Here is a 14,744-nt window from a genome sequence, read left to right as displayed (position 1 = left end):
TTGCAGGTAATCCTGCTTTCCCCAAACAAGCCCCAGGCGCGGCCACTGCTGAAAGCCGCTGTCTCTTCTTCCCTGCGCGGCGTGAGACAGCGCCTGTAGGAAACTCGGCTGGAAGCGGCCCCTGGAGCGAGGCCCTGGCTCCCGCGGCAGGGAGAGTTGGCAGCGCTGGGAATAGGGGTCAAGAGAGAGGGCAAGATGCAGAGCAGGCACTGTAACACCGAAAGGTAAAGAAGGCAGGAAAGGGGACAGTTAAGCACTAATGAGAACGGAGTGTGCTGCCGGTATTTGCGGGTGCCCGTAGAGATGGGGAACGGCTTGGGCACGGCCGGCAGGGAAGGGAAGGGAAGGGAAGGGAAGGGAAGGGAAGGGAAGGGAAGGGAAGGGAAGGGAAGGGAAGGGAAGGGAAGGGAAGGGAAGGGAAGGGAAGGGAAGGGAAGGGAAGGGAAGGGAAGGGAAGGGAAGGGAAGGGAAGGAGCACGGCCGGCTCGGAAGGAAAGGGCAGCGGGCGCTCGAAGGCAGCTCCAGCCCAGCGCTTGCATTTACCACCATCTCGTGGCGAACCAGCAGATCCCAGCGTCGGACCGTTCTCACCATCGACAGCAAAGGGAAGGGGCAGAGAGCTGATCCTCGCATTTTACAGTCAGTACTGCCCCTGAGACCCCCGGCATAGAGGAGAGGCAGGGAGTTCACTGAGCGGGATGGACAAAGGGTGAGGGAAAGCGGCAGCGGGTTCATTCCAGGCGATGTGCACAACCCAGGACAGATCATTCCCAGGGGATGTGCAATACATACCCTGACCAGGACAGGCTCAAAAAGGTCTGTCTGACAGACCTGAGCTCATCTGCACTCACCAGGCCCACGGAACATGAGTTAGAGACCTGTCTTCCACGGAGCCCTCAGTCCTGAGGGGTGCTGTAAGAGGACGTGATACTTCTGCTCCAACACTGACATAAATACTGTTTGCAGGGAGTAAGAAAAGATTGTGCCTGCTCCTCTTCTGTGGGATGGTCAAATAAACAAACCCAGTGACAGTAGCAAGACAGGTTCACAGAAGAAACCAAGAAAATCAGTTTAGAAAACAAAATTTCATGGGAGGGCAGAAAAAGAAGAGGACTGCCAAAATCCAAAGGAGAAGATTTATGATTTCCTACTGAAAATATGTGAAGCAGTTTTGAGCTTCAGTTTAGCTGCTTTTAGAAACCAGTGACAGTAACAAGCCTTAATGCACCGTGCTTTATGTAGGAAACTCATTTAATGCACCATGGACTAATTTCTACATTTGAGATTCTCTCTGGCCTGATAGTGAATCAGAAGTGGTCTCAGGGGGGGTGTGGTGTGGGGCTCAGTGAGCTGCAATCTGAGCCAGATCGAAGGGGACTGAGGACTAATGCAAGGCAAAGCCAGCAAAGCTCAGTGAGTGCCCTCAGAAAACCAAGTATCTAAGCAAACACTGGGTGTTTCACATGTGGTTTACCCATGCACAGCCTACTTAGCTGGGCCTCAGGTTCGATGTATTGACTAACCAGAACATTCTGAGTTGGAAAGGAAGTTGGAAAGGATCCACAAAAATCATTCAGTCCAACTCTTAAGAGAATGGCCCACACAGGAACTGAACCCACAACCTTGTCATTATTAGCACCGTATTCTGACCAGATGAGCCAATCTCACAGAACAAAATACTTCCACCCCCCATCTTCTACTTTGCTGAAAAAAACAGAGAGAAGAGAGATCCCTGTGCTTTGACTTCCATCTCCTCCAGAAAAAAAAAGGCTTTCTTGTCTCATTTGTGAGGGATCCCTAGTGTGGACTGTTCTGCCTTTGGATCATGTGCCAAGCCCTCTGCATTCCTTTCCTCAATTCTTGGCTGTCCCAGCTAGAAAAAGGGTGTCATTTAAATCTGTGGGTGGTGATCAGCAAGTCCCCAAGCTATAGCTGTGCAGACAAAGCATTTGGCATCACACTTGTCTCAGATAACTTAAGACATCCATGATATACACAGCTAGAGCAGATCTGAATTCCCTTATAGCAGACAGAGGAGTCCAGACCCTTTTACTTCTCTATAATGTCACCTGGGAAACAAATACATGTCCAGGGTTTCCTTCATCTAAACAATTTTAGACATCAGTTCCAGGACAAGGTGAAACAGAGCCCAGCCTGATTCATTATATTGACTATATGTTTGCAGGCTGTAAGGAGAACCCAGCCTGAGCAGCTCAGGCACAGACACACCTGTGGTGGAGGTTGACTGCCTTGAGCCAGGCAGATGCTGGGCCCTGTTCCTCTGCTTCCACTGAGGCATCAGAGATGCCCCAGTACCTGCAGCCCAGGTGGAAGGGTTGCAGGCACTGTAACCACCCCAGGGCAGAGGGGTCATCTCCTAACATCCTCTGCCCCTGGCCGGGGGTGCAGAGGTTGACATGGGGTGCCAGCCTCTCAGGGATTGTTAAAAGCTGAGCTGCCAAAGCAATGTGTGTGGTTTGGCTTGTGTGTTGAGATCCTCTCACAGAGTATCCCACCCCCTTCCTTTTGGGGATGGGCCTCAGGAGACATCTGCCCTCTTGTCAGGTCTGCTTTCTCTGCCTCCTTGTTTTCTTGATATCCAGCTGATATAGAGCTACTTGTTTTGTCCTGTGGACACCAACAGAACTCGAGTTATATTTAGCAATGTTCCCATACAAAAGATCAGTCTTGTTAGGCAATGTTGGATGTACTGCATCTAGTGAACTACATGGCTAAGTGCCATACTCTGATCCAGAAATTTCTATTGCTCAAGCAAACAGGAAGCCCAGAAAATGCAATTATGTTCCTTACAAAAATCTAAGCCATGAGTAGATCTATTTCTAACTTACTTCTCAAATACATTTTCAAGGTAGTCAGTGGTCCACTTAGAGAATGATCAAGAAACAAACCTTGAAGCTTAACACCATTATTCACACTGAAAGCTGGCACAGTGAGATGGCTGGGGCTGTGGGCTCTGCACAGGGTTCAGCTGTGACACATCCCTACTGAGTTCAGAGTAAATTACTCCTATCTGGTTTTCAACAAACTTGCATTAAAGTCACTGGACTGTTACAAGTTTTATTTCTCCTCTCAGGCAAGATCACTTGCTCTGTGGTGCTGATGATCTCCTAAGCATTCCTCTTGTTTAACTCTCCATGCAGAGTGATGCATGATGAAAGCAGGGCTGTATTTTATTACATTGCAATAGTGTTTCTCAGACTCCTGAAATGAAATACCTGCAGCAGAGCCAGAATGTCCCAGGCATCCTGGTGTGTATTCAACAACATACCATATGCAGCAGAGTTTTACTATCTCTGCAGCCCACAGTCAAAGAACAGAAAATGGATGAATTGGTCTAGTCTCACATTAGAGGACTGCAGTCTGTGAGAGCAGAGCTTTGCAGAGCTCCTTGGGGCCTGTTTTCTTGAGTGAACTGCAGAAGGACAGACAAACCAGCATTGCCTCTCTCAAAATAGGCCATCATTCTAACTTTTGTCCTTGCTAACATACTCACTGCAACTTACAACTTCCCTCACCTCCACAATGTACCATCAAGCATATGCTTTTACTGCTCACAGAGAACATAACTCATATTGCCAACAGCTTGGTTTATATTTAGTTGATATTAAAAGCTCGGGGAATCAAATAAAAGATACTATTGGCTCTGAGAAGTTCTGCTCTGCAGGCAGTCAGATGAGATGACCTTGAGAGCTCTCCCATTTCTGGTTGCTGCAGTAATCACTGCTGCTGGGAAAATGAGCCTGAACAGGATGAATTCAGCACACAATTTCATTACATTTTTCTGTGCTTGTGGGTTTGGTTTTTTTAATGGAAAAGCACTCCACATTCTCAGCTTTCAACTTTATTTCTCTGTTCAGTTGTCCTAACTGTTTCTATCATCCTTATTTCATGCTGTCTTCCCTCTTTTTTTTCCCTTCCTTGTACTTGTAGAACACTGCTCTCTTAGCCAGACACACGGTGTATCGTTTTGTGTGTTGTTTTTGTGTATGCTTGCTGCTTCTGTTACTTTATCCTGGCTCTTCCCTCTATCTTGCACTGCTCTTCACTTTGAGGTACTCTTTTCCCCCACCATTTTCTCCCTTTTCTTTTTGTTGTTGAGGTGGTTTTTTGGGGTTTTTTTTTGTATCCTGGATTACAGGCTGTTTCTTGGACTGGATTTTTATTTTTGCACAGAAAACCCATTGCATTTCTTTAATCTCTAGTACAATATCACCACCACTTACATTGACTTCACTGATTTCAGGAGAACTGGAATGGATAAGAGGATAATCCCGTTTTGGAAGATATCAAAAGCCAGATAGTACAAAGTGGTAAAATGAGGAAGAGAAAGCTTATAATAATCTTTAAGGTAGATGTTCCTGGGTTGCAAAGGGAAAACTCTGCCTGGACCTGCTAGACCTAGGAGCAGACATGCTGGCATGACTGCAGTGTGCAGCTGGGCATGCCATAAACTCACTTGAGCTTTCCAGAGCCAAGTAATACGGGGTCAGGTCACATGCACCACTTCCCAGCATTCTTATGGAAGAGCAGTGTATTTGTCCACTAGACACAGTCCCACATTATTGGTGAATTTTGGCCTACAGCTCTCTGGGGAAACTCACATTGTACAACCTGCATTTGATCACCTTTTTCCCTTGTAATTTGATTTACCTTTTTCTCTGTCAGTGATGGAGAGCTTTTCTTTTTCCCACTATATTTGTCTCTGGGCTATGAAACACAAAGAACATCTCTCCCTTTGTTCAAATAATCTCATATAATTTGTTAAGCACAAAATAATGGGATTAGGAAGACTACTTTTATTTATGAAAACAGTGCCACCAGTCCAGTCTCTAGTGTGAGGCAGTTATACAGCTCAGCAGCACTTTCCATTGCCATAGTTTATTCCTTGGCTTGTTCTTGGGTCAGCAGCACAGTGGTTTAATTGCTAGACTGCACAAGAGAAAACATGAGACCAAATTTAAAGGACCAGACCAAACAACAATGAGTCTCTGAGCCAGGCTGTCAGTTATTCCAGTCACCTTCCTGATGACAGAGCTTGCAGGGCTGGTAATGTTGCCAGCACTGTGACAGCAAGTTGGGTGGGGCTTCTATTCCAGTCTATTGGTATGCATTCTTAAAAGGTTGTGTTTAATCCAGGCTAATAAAGCCACGATGTTTTACTATCTCAAACATGCTCATCCTATATAATTCCCATTAGATGTGTTCATAGCCCCCTGGATGACATAGATGTCATTCCAAGCCCCTTCAAAATCCCCAGGATGTCAGGATAAGCATATCCCCTCACTGTTCTGATGTCTCCAGTCAAAGAACAATTTTCTAGTGTTCAAATGCTCTCTCCAACATAATGGTTTAAAAATGAAAATAAAACCAAAAGCAAAAGAACAACATAAACTAGGAGGCAGGCCCTGTAAGACTAACTTTGCAAAGCTGACCTGCTGAATAGCCTATAGTGGTCCAGCCCAGCCCAGTGGATGCTGGCCATGTCATGGGTTTCCATCAGCCTCTGATCACTGCAAATAAACAGCACAGCTCTCCCCAGTGGTGACAGGAACCATCAGGGATCACACTCTATATTTCACATCGCTGCTAAAACAAAATCAGAATGGCTGTCAACACTGAAATTGCTGTAAAGCTGAAAAGTGGATAAAGTGGATAAAGCTGTGGAAGTGGATACAATGTAGAAGTATATTAAATCATGTCTTTTTTAATTGCATGGTATTACAAATTTCTCAAAATAGCTGCACTAAAAGTTGTCTTGACAACATTCTCAGTGAAAATGCAGTAATTTTGTTTCTTTTACCAAGAGCAGATTATAATGGGGATATGAATATACCATTCCTTAAATAGATTTCCCAGCTTCTTTACTAAAATAAATTGCATCTTTTCACTTTACAATGGATATACTTTTCATGGCAGGCATGTTTAAGAGTTAATTTTCCTAATGAACAGCAGCCAGCAGCCTGACTTTCCCATGCTGCCCTGGTGATGCAATATTGACTTACCCTTTGTTGTCTAAAGCTGTCAGGATTGTATGTGCTGACAAAACTGGAATTTTGCGTCCAGCTTTTCACCTGTCCCCATGCATTCCCCATCATTTCTCATTGTTCCATCAGTTTACATAATTCCTCATGCCACAGCCCATAGATCCCTGCATCTTGCCCCTGCTGCTCAGGAGCAAGACAGTCACTGGGAGCTACAGGACAGTCACTGGCCCTTGGCCAAGTGCATCAGGGAAGGTAATGTTTTCTCCTGTCTGCCTTTCCTCAACAGAAAAATTGACCAAGCTTTGCAGGGAGGCTTCATGTAGGCACCAAATATGCTCAAGTGGTTAAGAACCAGGTTTGGTACTTGGTGATACCTTTCAAATTCTATCTCCATGCCTCTCAACAGGGTGATGCCTTGGGAAGGCTGACCTGGAACAGAGGCTGGGGAGAGCTAGAAAATAAAGTAGATATTTATTAAAAGGCCTTCAAGGATACACCTTGGGCAGTACAAGAGCCCGGCCAGGGCTATACCCAAGGTGAAACCAAAATGGTCACAAATGGATGACCAGTCACAAAGTCTCACACTTTTATAAGTTTTGGTCCATTTGCATATTGGGTTTAATTGTCCAATTACAGCTTCAGACTATGAAGTCCCATCCTTCTTGTTTTCTCTCTTTTGTCCTCTGTTGTTTATGCTTTTGGGCCTGAAACTTGTTGGCGTTGTCCTTGGTCTTCAGCAGGAAAAGGATTTGTTTTGTCTACCTACTCTGTGAAGAGAGCTTACCAGCACTTAATATGAGGCTCAGAACTGCACCCCTAGGCAGCACAGAATCTGAAAAACATGAAAGCTAAAACTTAAGGCATCAGGGCGGTTAAGTTTCATAATTCCTCTTGCCTTTCATGGAGCTCAGGGCTACATAATCACAGTAAGGTTGAGGTGGGACCTCAGAAAATCGTCCAGTCCAAGTCCAGGGTAATCTAGCAGGGTCACTTACAGCAGGTTTCCCAGGACCCTGTCCAGTTGGGTTTTTAAAATCTCCAAGGTTGGTTCATGGGGTGCTAGGGTTTAGTGTACCACTTTGGTGCGCTTGCTGACCCCCTGCATGCAGACCAGCAGCTGACTGACCTTTTTTGTCTACTCTGCTACTGTGGAGTGAGATAAGATATGGAATTCCAGCTGCTGAAGCAACGGAGACAGGTTGGGGTATGTTAGGAATTCCAGAGTAGCAGGTAGGAGACTATCATCCTGGATAGAGCGGGGGTTTCTAATGAGATAGGGATACATGGGGTTTATGTACTAGTGCAGTGGGATAAGGTTATATTAAAGAAAAGGTGAGGTTGGAAGTGTGTCTTCTTTAGTGTTTTTGTGCAGCCCATCCAAGGCATATTTTGAGAAAAGTCAATTTCTGTCTTCCCCTTGTTCTTCCTCTGAAGTCCATGCATGCCAGAATGACAGGGTCCCCAGGTTAGGACTCTTTTTGCGTTGTCTCACTTTTCCTTCCTGGAATCTGTTTTCTTCTAAGCTTTGTGCTTTTAGATGTTTCAGCTGCAACAATTTTTATCAGGTTTGTATCACACAGGAAGCCTGATGGTACATCAGCCTTTCAACTGCCGCCTGTTTGATCAGGTGCACAGAGGTGGTAGGGAGAATTCAAATTACTCTCTATCTGTATAATAGCTATCTCCCAGCTCCAGAGCTAGAAAAGAAAGATGTTGTTTCCCACCTTTGCTTCTAAAAGTCATGGTTTTCAAACAGCCTTTTGATCTGACTTTCACTGACTGTCAAGGCAACCAGTTCCTGGCTTGCATACACTCACTCTCCCTTGCCTACTTGGGTCATTGAACTTCAGGGCCTCATTCACTGTTCTTGTTCATTTCAAGCTGGGAAACTACTGCTGCCAGGTAGGTTTGTAATGCTACTGTGCCATCTCTGTAAAGTTTCATGTCTGCTTTCCAAAGTAACATGTAAATCCATAGAGAGCTGTGCCACTAACATTAATTTCTTAGTCAATGAATTGCACCAAGAAAAACAATTCTCAGTCATTGAAACGTGGCAAAGTATGCCTCAAGAAAACCGAAGCATTGATGGTGAGTGCAAAGGAAAATAAGGAAGAGTGGACAGACAAATAGTGTGGCCTTGGTGATTTTAAAACTGCATGAATGTGAGAAGTCTGCATCTGATTAAAGAAATCCATTCCTCACACCTTCTCTCTCCTTTGCTCTGCTTATGGCAAGGGAGAAAATTCATCCCTGCTGTAAGCCAATTGAAGTCATCCTGATGTCTCTGTTTTTAATGCTTACTGCTGTGCTTTTTGTATTTATATGAAGAAATAGCATAAAGAAAGAAAAGAGAGAGAAGAATTAGGCAAAGTTACAATAACAAGTGAGATACCAAGCAAAGATTAAAGCATGAAACAAAATGTTAGAACACAGCGTGGAGTCACACACACAGAAATTCAGCATTATATCTTTATATCTCCTCTCCCCTCTGTCACTGCCTTGTTCGACTGTCATCAGCTTGCTATCACACAAACACCTGGTACATTTTATATCTTAAAAACTGAAAATGCAGAAGAACAAATTTCACTTTTAAATAAGGATATATTTCACATAGGATATACAAATTCCAAATAACCTTAATGTGTTTCTGTCAAATATAGATGGAGTTTCTCAAGGAAACTTCTCTTTGGTGTTTGGTGCGGGCTACCCACTCCATGCCAAGGAGGGCCATGAGAATCCACACTGGAAGGGAAGGGGACCCTCACTTTCTGTTCTCACTCTTGGAGTCTAATGTGATGCTGCTCAAGTTCATCAAGTTTGTATAGGTGTCTCTATATATGTGTGTGTTTCTAGGCACATATATCTGTATAGAGGTATATATCTGTATATGGGTAGTGCCTTGAAATAATTACAGCTTAATCCTGTTGAATCTCCCAAATTTGGAGGCAGAAAAAAAGTAATTTTTAGAATTGCAGCTTCACACAGACCCATCTAAATCTTGTCTATGTCTTCTTCTTTCTGAACCCAAATCTCAATGTCTTGGTATACAAGGTATTTATTTTATTTGGTAACACTGCCTTGGGGTAAAGCCCAAGATAAAAGTGAATTTTTTCCCTCATTGTCCTGACCCTTTCTGTTTAGGTAAGAATAAAATTACAAGGTTAACTGGCAATGGAAAATCTTGCACATTGGACAAAAGAAATCTGCAGGGTTTTGGGGGTCATTCTGTTAATGAGTAGCAATAAATAGTATCTTTTGTCTTCCTATCTAGTTATTTTGGATAAGCCAGCATTGTCTTATACTCTTTCAATGGCAAAGCAGACTGCCTGCAGAACGCCTGCAGAATGCCAACCCTGCCCAGCAGCAAGGGCATGCTGTATGCACACCTGGCAAAATCTGCTGTATGGATTGCAGTGTAATAAAGAGGCATCCATGTAAACCTGGGTGTGATAACTGATGCACTGATGGCTTGAGTACCACAGCAATGGCTGATTGAGCTGATTGCAGTGCAGACCTGCTCTGCACAAGCACAGAACAGAAGTCAGGGAGAGGTGTAAACTGAGGAGTCCATAGCTGTTATGGACACACCAAAAACTTCTGTTTTTTCCTAGGGATAAAATTCATGTTTTCTGGATACAGCTGTGTTTGTAAGCTCAGCCAAGAGTATCTGCCCAGATAAATGCATCAAAGCTGAACGACTGTCTTTGAACATGAGGTAGGTACCTAGTCATCTAACACATTGCTCTGGGGTATTCTGCCATTCTGAGACATATAAAAGAAAATGTTGGTGGATGGCAGCTATGATTTCACCCATCTGTATCTCAAGAAGAGACCAATTTCAATGGAAGACAATCCTCATAAAAGAATAGTTTACATAGAGCACTGCAGTATTGGTCATGTCAAAAAACATGGCTGACAACTCCCTTTGAACAGAGAGCAGCCCTCCTTCTTTCTCAGAAACATCACTGAACTTCCTGGCAGGTTCCGTAGTTTAATATGAATAGCCTTATAATATTAATGATATTTTATACTTACTAATACTGCTGTTTCACAGATTCACAGAGTTTTTGAGGTTCAAAGGGACCTCTGGAGATGGTATGGTTTCACCTGCTTGCTCAAGCAAGGTGACCTAGAACTGGCTGCCCAGGAACATGTCCAGTTGGCTTTTGAATATCTCCAAGGATGAAGACTCCCCAGCTTCTCTGGGCAATCTGTGCCGGTGCTTAGTTACCTTCACAGAAAAAAAGTGTTACTTTGTATTCCAATGGCACCTTCTGTGTTTCAAATTTACAGAATCACAGAATCACAGAATCGCAGAATCACTAGGTTGGAAGAGACCCTCAAGATCATCAAGTCCAACCCAGCCCTAACACCTCAACTAAACCATGGCACCGAAGGCCACATGTAATCTTTTTTTAAACACATTCAAGGATGGTGAGTCCACCACCACCCCAGGCAGACAATTCCAGGACTTTATCACTCTTTCCAAAAAAACTTTTTTCCTAATATCCAACCTCTATTTCCCTTGGCACAGCGTAAGACTGTGTCCTCTCGTTCTGTCAGTTGCTGCCTGGAGAAAGTGATCAACCCCCACCTGACTACAGCCACCCTTCAGGAAGTTAGAGAGAGTGATAAGGTCACATCTGAGTCTCCTTTTCTCCAGGCTAAACAGCTCCAGCTCCCTCAGTGGCTCCTCACAGGGTTTGTGTTCCAAGCCCCTCACAAGCCTCGTTGCCTCCTCTGGATGCGCTCAAGCATCTCAATGTCCTCCCTAAACTGAGGGGCCAAAACTGGACACAGCACTCAAGGTGTGGCCTCACCAGTGCTGAGTACAGGGGAGGAATGACCTCCCTGCTCTTGCTGGACACAACATTCCTGATCCAGGCCAGGATGCCCTTGGCCTTCTTGGCCACCAGGGCACACTGCGGGCTCAAGTTCAGCTGCTGTCACCAGTACCCCCACGTGCCTTTCTGCCCGGGCACTGTCCAGCCACACCATCCCCAGCCTATAACGTTGTAGGGGGTTTTTGTGGCCAAAATGCAGGATGGACAGGGTATCAGACCCAGACAGCGTGGGTTTAGGAGGGGTAGGTCATGTTTGACCAACCTGGTCTCCTTTTGTGACCAGGTGACCTGCCTGGTGGATGCGTGAAAGGCTGTGGATGTTGTGTACCTGGACTTCAGCAAGGCCTTTTACACTGTCTCCCACAGCACACTACTGGAAAAGCTGGCAGTCCACAGCTTGGACAGGAGCACTCTTTGCTTGGTTAGGAATGGCTGCATGGCCGGGCCCAGAGAGTGGTGGTGAATGGTGCTGTATCCAGCTGGCGGCCAGTCACCAGTGGTGTCCCTCAGGGGTCTGTGCTGGGACTAGTTCTGTTCAATATCTTTATTGACAACATGGATGAGGGTATTGAGTCTTTCATTAGTAAATTTGCAGACAACACTAAGCTGGGAGTGTGTCAATCTGTTGGAAGGTGGGAGGGCTCTGCAGAGAGACCTGGAATGGTTGGATGGATGGGCAGAGTCCAATAAGATGATGTTTAGTAAGTCCAAGTGCTGAATCCTGCCTGAAGTCCCTCCAGTTGCAATGGGAGTACTGGGGACAAAACCTTTCACTTTTGGCTTCCCTTATAGTCAGGGGAGAGATAGAGCAAGAGCCTTACCACAGGATCATCCACTTTATCCATTCTAATACAGATTTTTAAGAGAGATGGGGTTAATCAGTGAGGGCTATCTGTCTCTACCAGGGAAGGAGTTAAGCAGCTAGTTCAGTATGAAACATCTAACTTGCATGCAGCTTGGGTCAGTAAGATGAGCCACACAATTGTCATCTTTTTAATTTATTTTAATTCCCTAACTGTAAAATGAGGATGCTACAGCTTCCTTTTTTCTCCCATCTATTTGAACTGTATGTAACTACTATGTTAGGCTGAATGGTGTTTTGTCTGGTGTCTAGAAAAATGACAACTGACATCTTTTTGACCTTTATTGGCTTCAGGCTACCACTATTAACAATGAAGGGATGGAATATAGAGCTTCTAGAGCAACTATGCTTTGAGCATCCATACACAACCTAAAAAACTGACATAGAAGAGGCATGAAGGGGAAAATAAGGCAGTGAATTTCCACACTTTCTCATTGTCTCAACCTTCTGAACTGCTGCCAACTTCAAATCTAAACTGGCATATTTCTTCTTTTGCTGTTTTTAGATAATTATAGCTCATTGTTCCACAGCTTACTGTATAAAATGCTGATCAGTACTTCTGTCTATTCTTCTTAGGTCTGACGAACTTTAACTACTTTTGATTCTTGTGTCCCAGATAATCACTATTAAGCAGTTAAAAGTTCATTAATAATGAGGCCAAACATAGATGAAAATGCCAACAAAAACATGCCTGAAAAGACAGATGAATAAAATGGTAGTGCCATTAGAAAGAGATTTTCTCAGACTGTATTTTTAGGCATATCTAAAGAACATTTTATATACTTTAATTATATTTGATGAAATTAACTTTCTTTGGCATAATTGTCCTAAGGATGTGGAATTTTAAAATGGAAATGATACTCTGAAGCAACACCCAATGAGGACATTTTCTGCAAATATTCATATGTATTTCTTTCATGACCTAGAGTTCAAATTTATCCACTGTTTTCTACACTATGGAAATAAGTTTAAACTATAATGCACAATTTAAATTAAGATGGGAAAAGCATGTTTGAGTTACGGGCCTGTACTTTTCCACAATTAGTAAGGCAACAGTTCCCTTGGGTTTTCTTTCTTTGGCTGTGAAGAAAAATGGCTGAGTAGTATTTCCAAAACATTTCTGTGCTATTCCACAACATCAACAGCTCAACAAAAGGAGGTTCTTTCTCCCATTCTTTAAATCCAAACTTGAGCTAAAAACCACATAATTAGAAAACACGCTCCTCTTTTTTTTTTTTTTTTAATTTGAAGTTCTCCAAATTGAAATGCTGCTCAGATCACCCCTTCTCTCAGCCTGAACTCTGCTAATGAGAAGGCCCTTAGCATTTTTTCTTCTTTGTGGATGGGTAGGGAACAGCCAGTGCTTTTCTTGCTAGCAGATAAACAGGATGGATGAATAGGGCACCACAATCCTAGATTAGGCCAGAGATTCATCACTGACAGATAGTACAAAGGTCAAATAATATCTTATCAGAAAATACTTAAAATAGTAAAGCACACTTAGAAGCACAAGTTGAAACCATAATTCCTGGCCAGGTCACAGCAATCAAATCAGTTTTCCTATGTTTAAAACTACCTTTAGACCACTAAACAATAAGTTTTGTGTTTTGCAGCACTGGTTGAAGAAGCGAAAGGAGCTGGCAGAGCCAGAGTTGGCAAACAGGCAGCAGGGCAGGATGCTGACCTGAACAAGGCAATAAAAGCATGCCAGTGTCAGCCAGCACTGCACCAGACCAGCTGTTTGTGCAAATACACGTTTGCTAGAGCCTGAAATAATTGTTCAGAGAACAAAGTAGGGCAGTTCTAGTAGAGATACAGGCTCAGTGGCCACCCTCTCTGCTGGGCAGTGGCTGGCAGGAAAAGGATACAGATAACTAGCAATATGACTGAGGGGAACAATTATGAGGGGACCAATTTTTTATTTGCCAGAGGCAGAAAATACCAAAATTGTTGTTGGCCCATTCCTAACAGTTGTGTTACTTGCAATGTAGTCCCATGAGAACTTGATGGTCATTCAGAGACACAAAATGAGCCTCTTTGTTGGTTCATCTTATGCTGTGGGCTGATAAACATGAGAAAAATGTAAGGATCTTATTAAAGAATAAAACAATGTTTCTGCATTTGCTCCTTAACTGCTGCAGAACTTGAGGAATAATGATCCAACTTCAAACTGCTGTGCTCACATGAACCAAACCAGAAAACTAAGAAACCTAGTGAATATGAAATGCCACAGAGAAGATAAACAAATTCATAAAAGTACATTAGATATTAAAAAAATTAGGCCAGATGTGGTCACCTTGATGACTTCAACAAAGAGCCTTTCCAGATTGGTTTTGAGCCAACTTAGTGCCTTTCTCTTATTAAATAACTTCAATGATTTGCAGTCCTGTTTGTATGCAGTTTCCTCCTATTTTAATCTTCACAGGATTAGTAAAATGTTAGCACAGGGATACTTTCTCTCTGAAGCACAAGAGGCTTAGTCAACCTGTTCTGCATAAACACACGAAAATACACAGATCAATGGATTTTCAAAAGGCAGTACAGTATCTACCTTGCCCATTCCTTCCTGTCCTGAGATAGCAAAGATTAGATACATGGGACATATTTATTATGCTTTCCCTATGCTAGAACAATCATATGAATATGCAGTTCTGCTAAGTCTGTAGGCTAAGAACCAAGGATACTTCAACTCCTTCTGTTTTGCCATCACAACGGGTCTTTAAGGTATGAAAGCAGATCAGGTAAGCAGTAAAACCTCCCCAGGTTTTTTTCCCCACATTTCTGAAAGACAGGGAGAATGCAACCTATAATATGACACTGAAATAAAATGGTTCCACTGAAAGATGGTTCCAATTCTGGCAAAATGAGCCAGTCTTTTTCTTTTGTTAGGCCTTGAAATATTTAGACATAAATGAGGTTTCCTTGACATTTTTGTATGGCATCTTCCATCCAACAGGATCTTGGGGACAAGTGTGTGCTTTCACACACTGCTGAGAGCCTGAAGCTTCCCAGGTGCAGTTCTGGGGCCATGAT

The sequence above is a fragment of the Chamaea fasciata genome, unplaced genomic scaffold, assembly GCF_029207755.1.
Source record: "Chamaea fasciata isolate MVZ Bird 193981 ecotype frontalis unplaced genomic scaffold, bChaFas1.0.hap1 SCAF_3, whole genome shotgun sequence".
Lineage (NCBI taxonomy): Eukaryota > Metazoa > Chordata > Aves > Passeriformes > Sylviidae > Chamaea > Chamaea fasciata.
The sequence above is the reverse complement of the archived record's forward strand: the minus strand, read 5'-3'. Positions refer to the sequence as shown.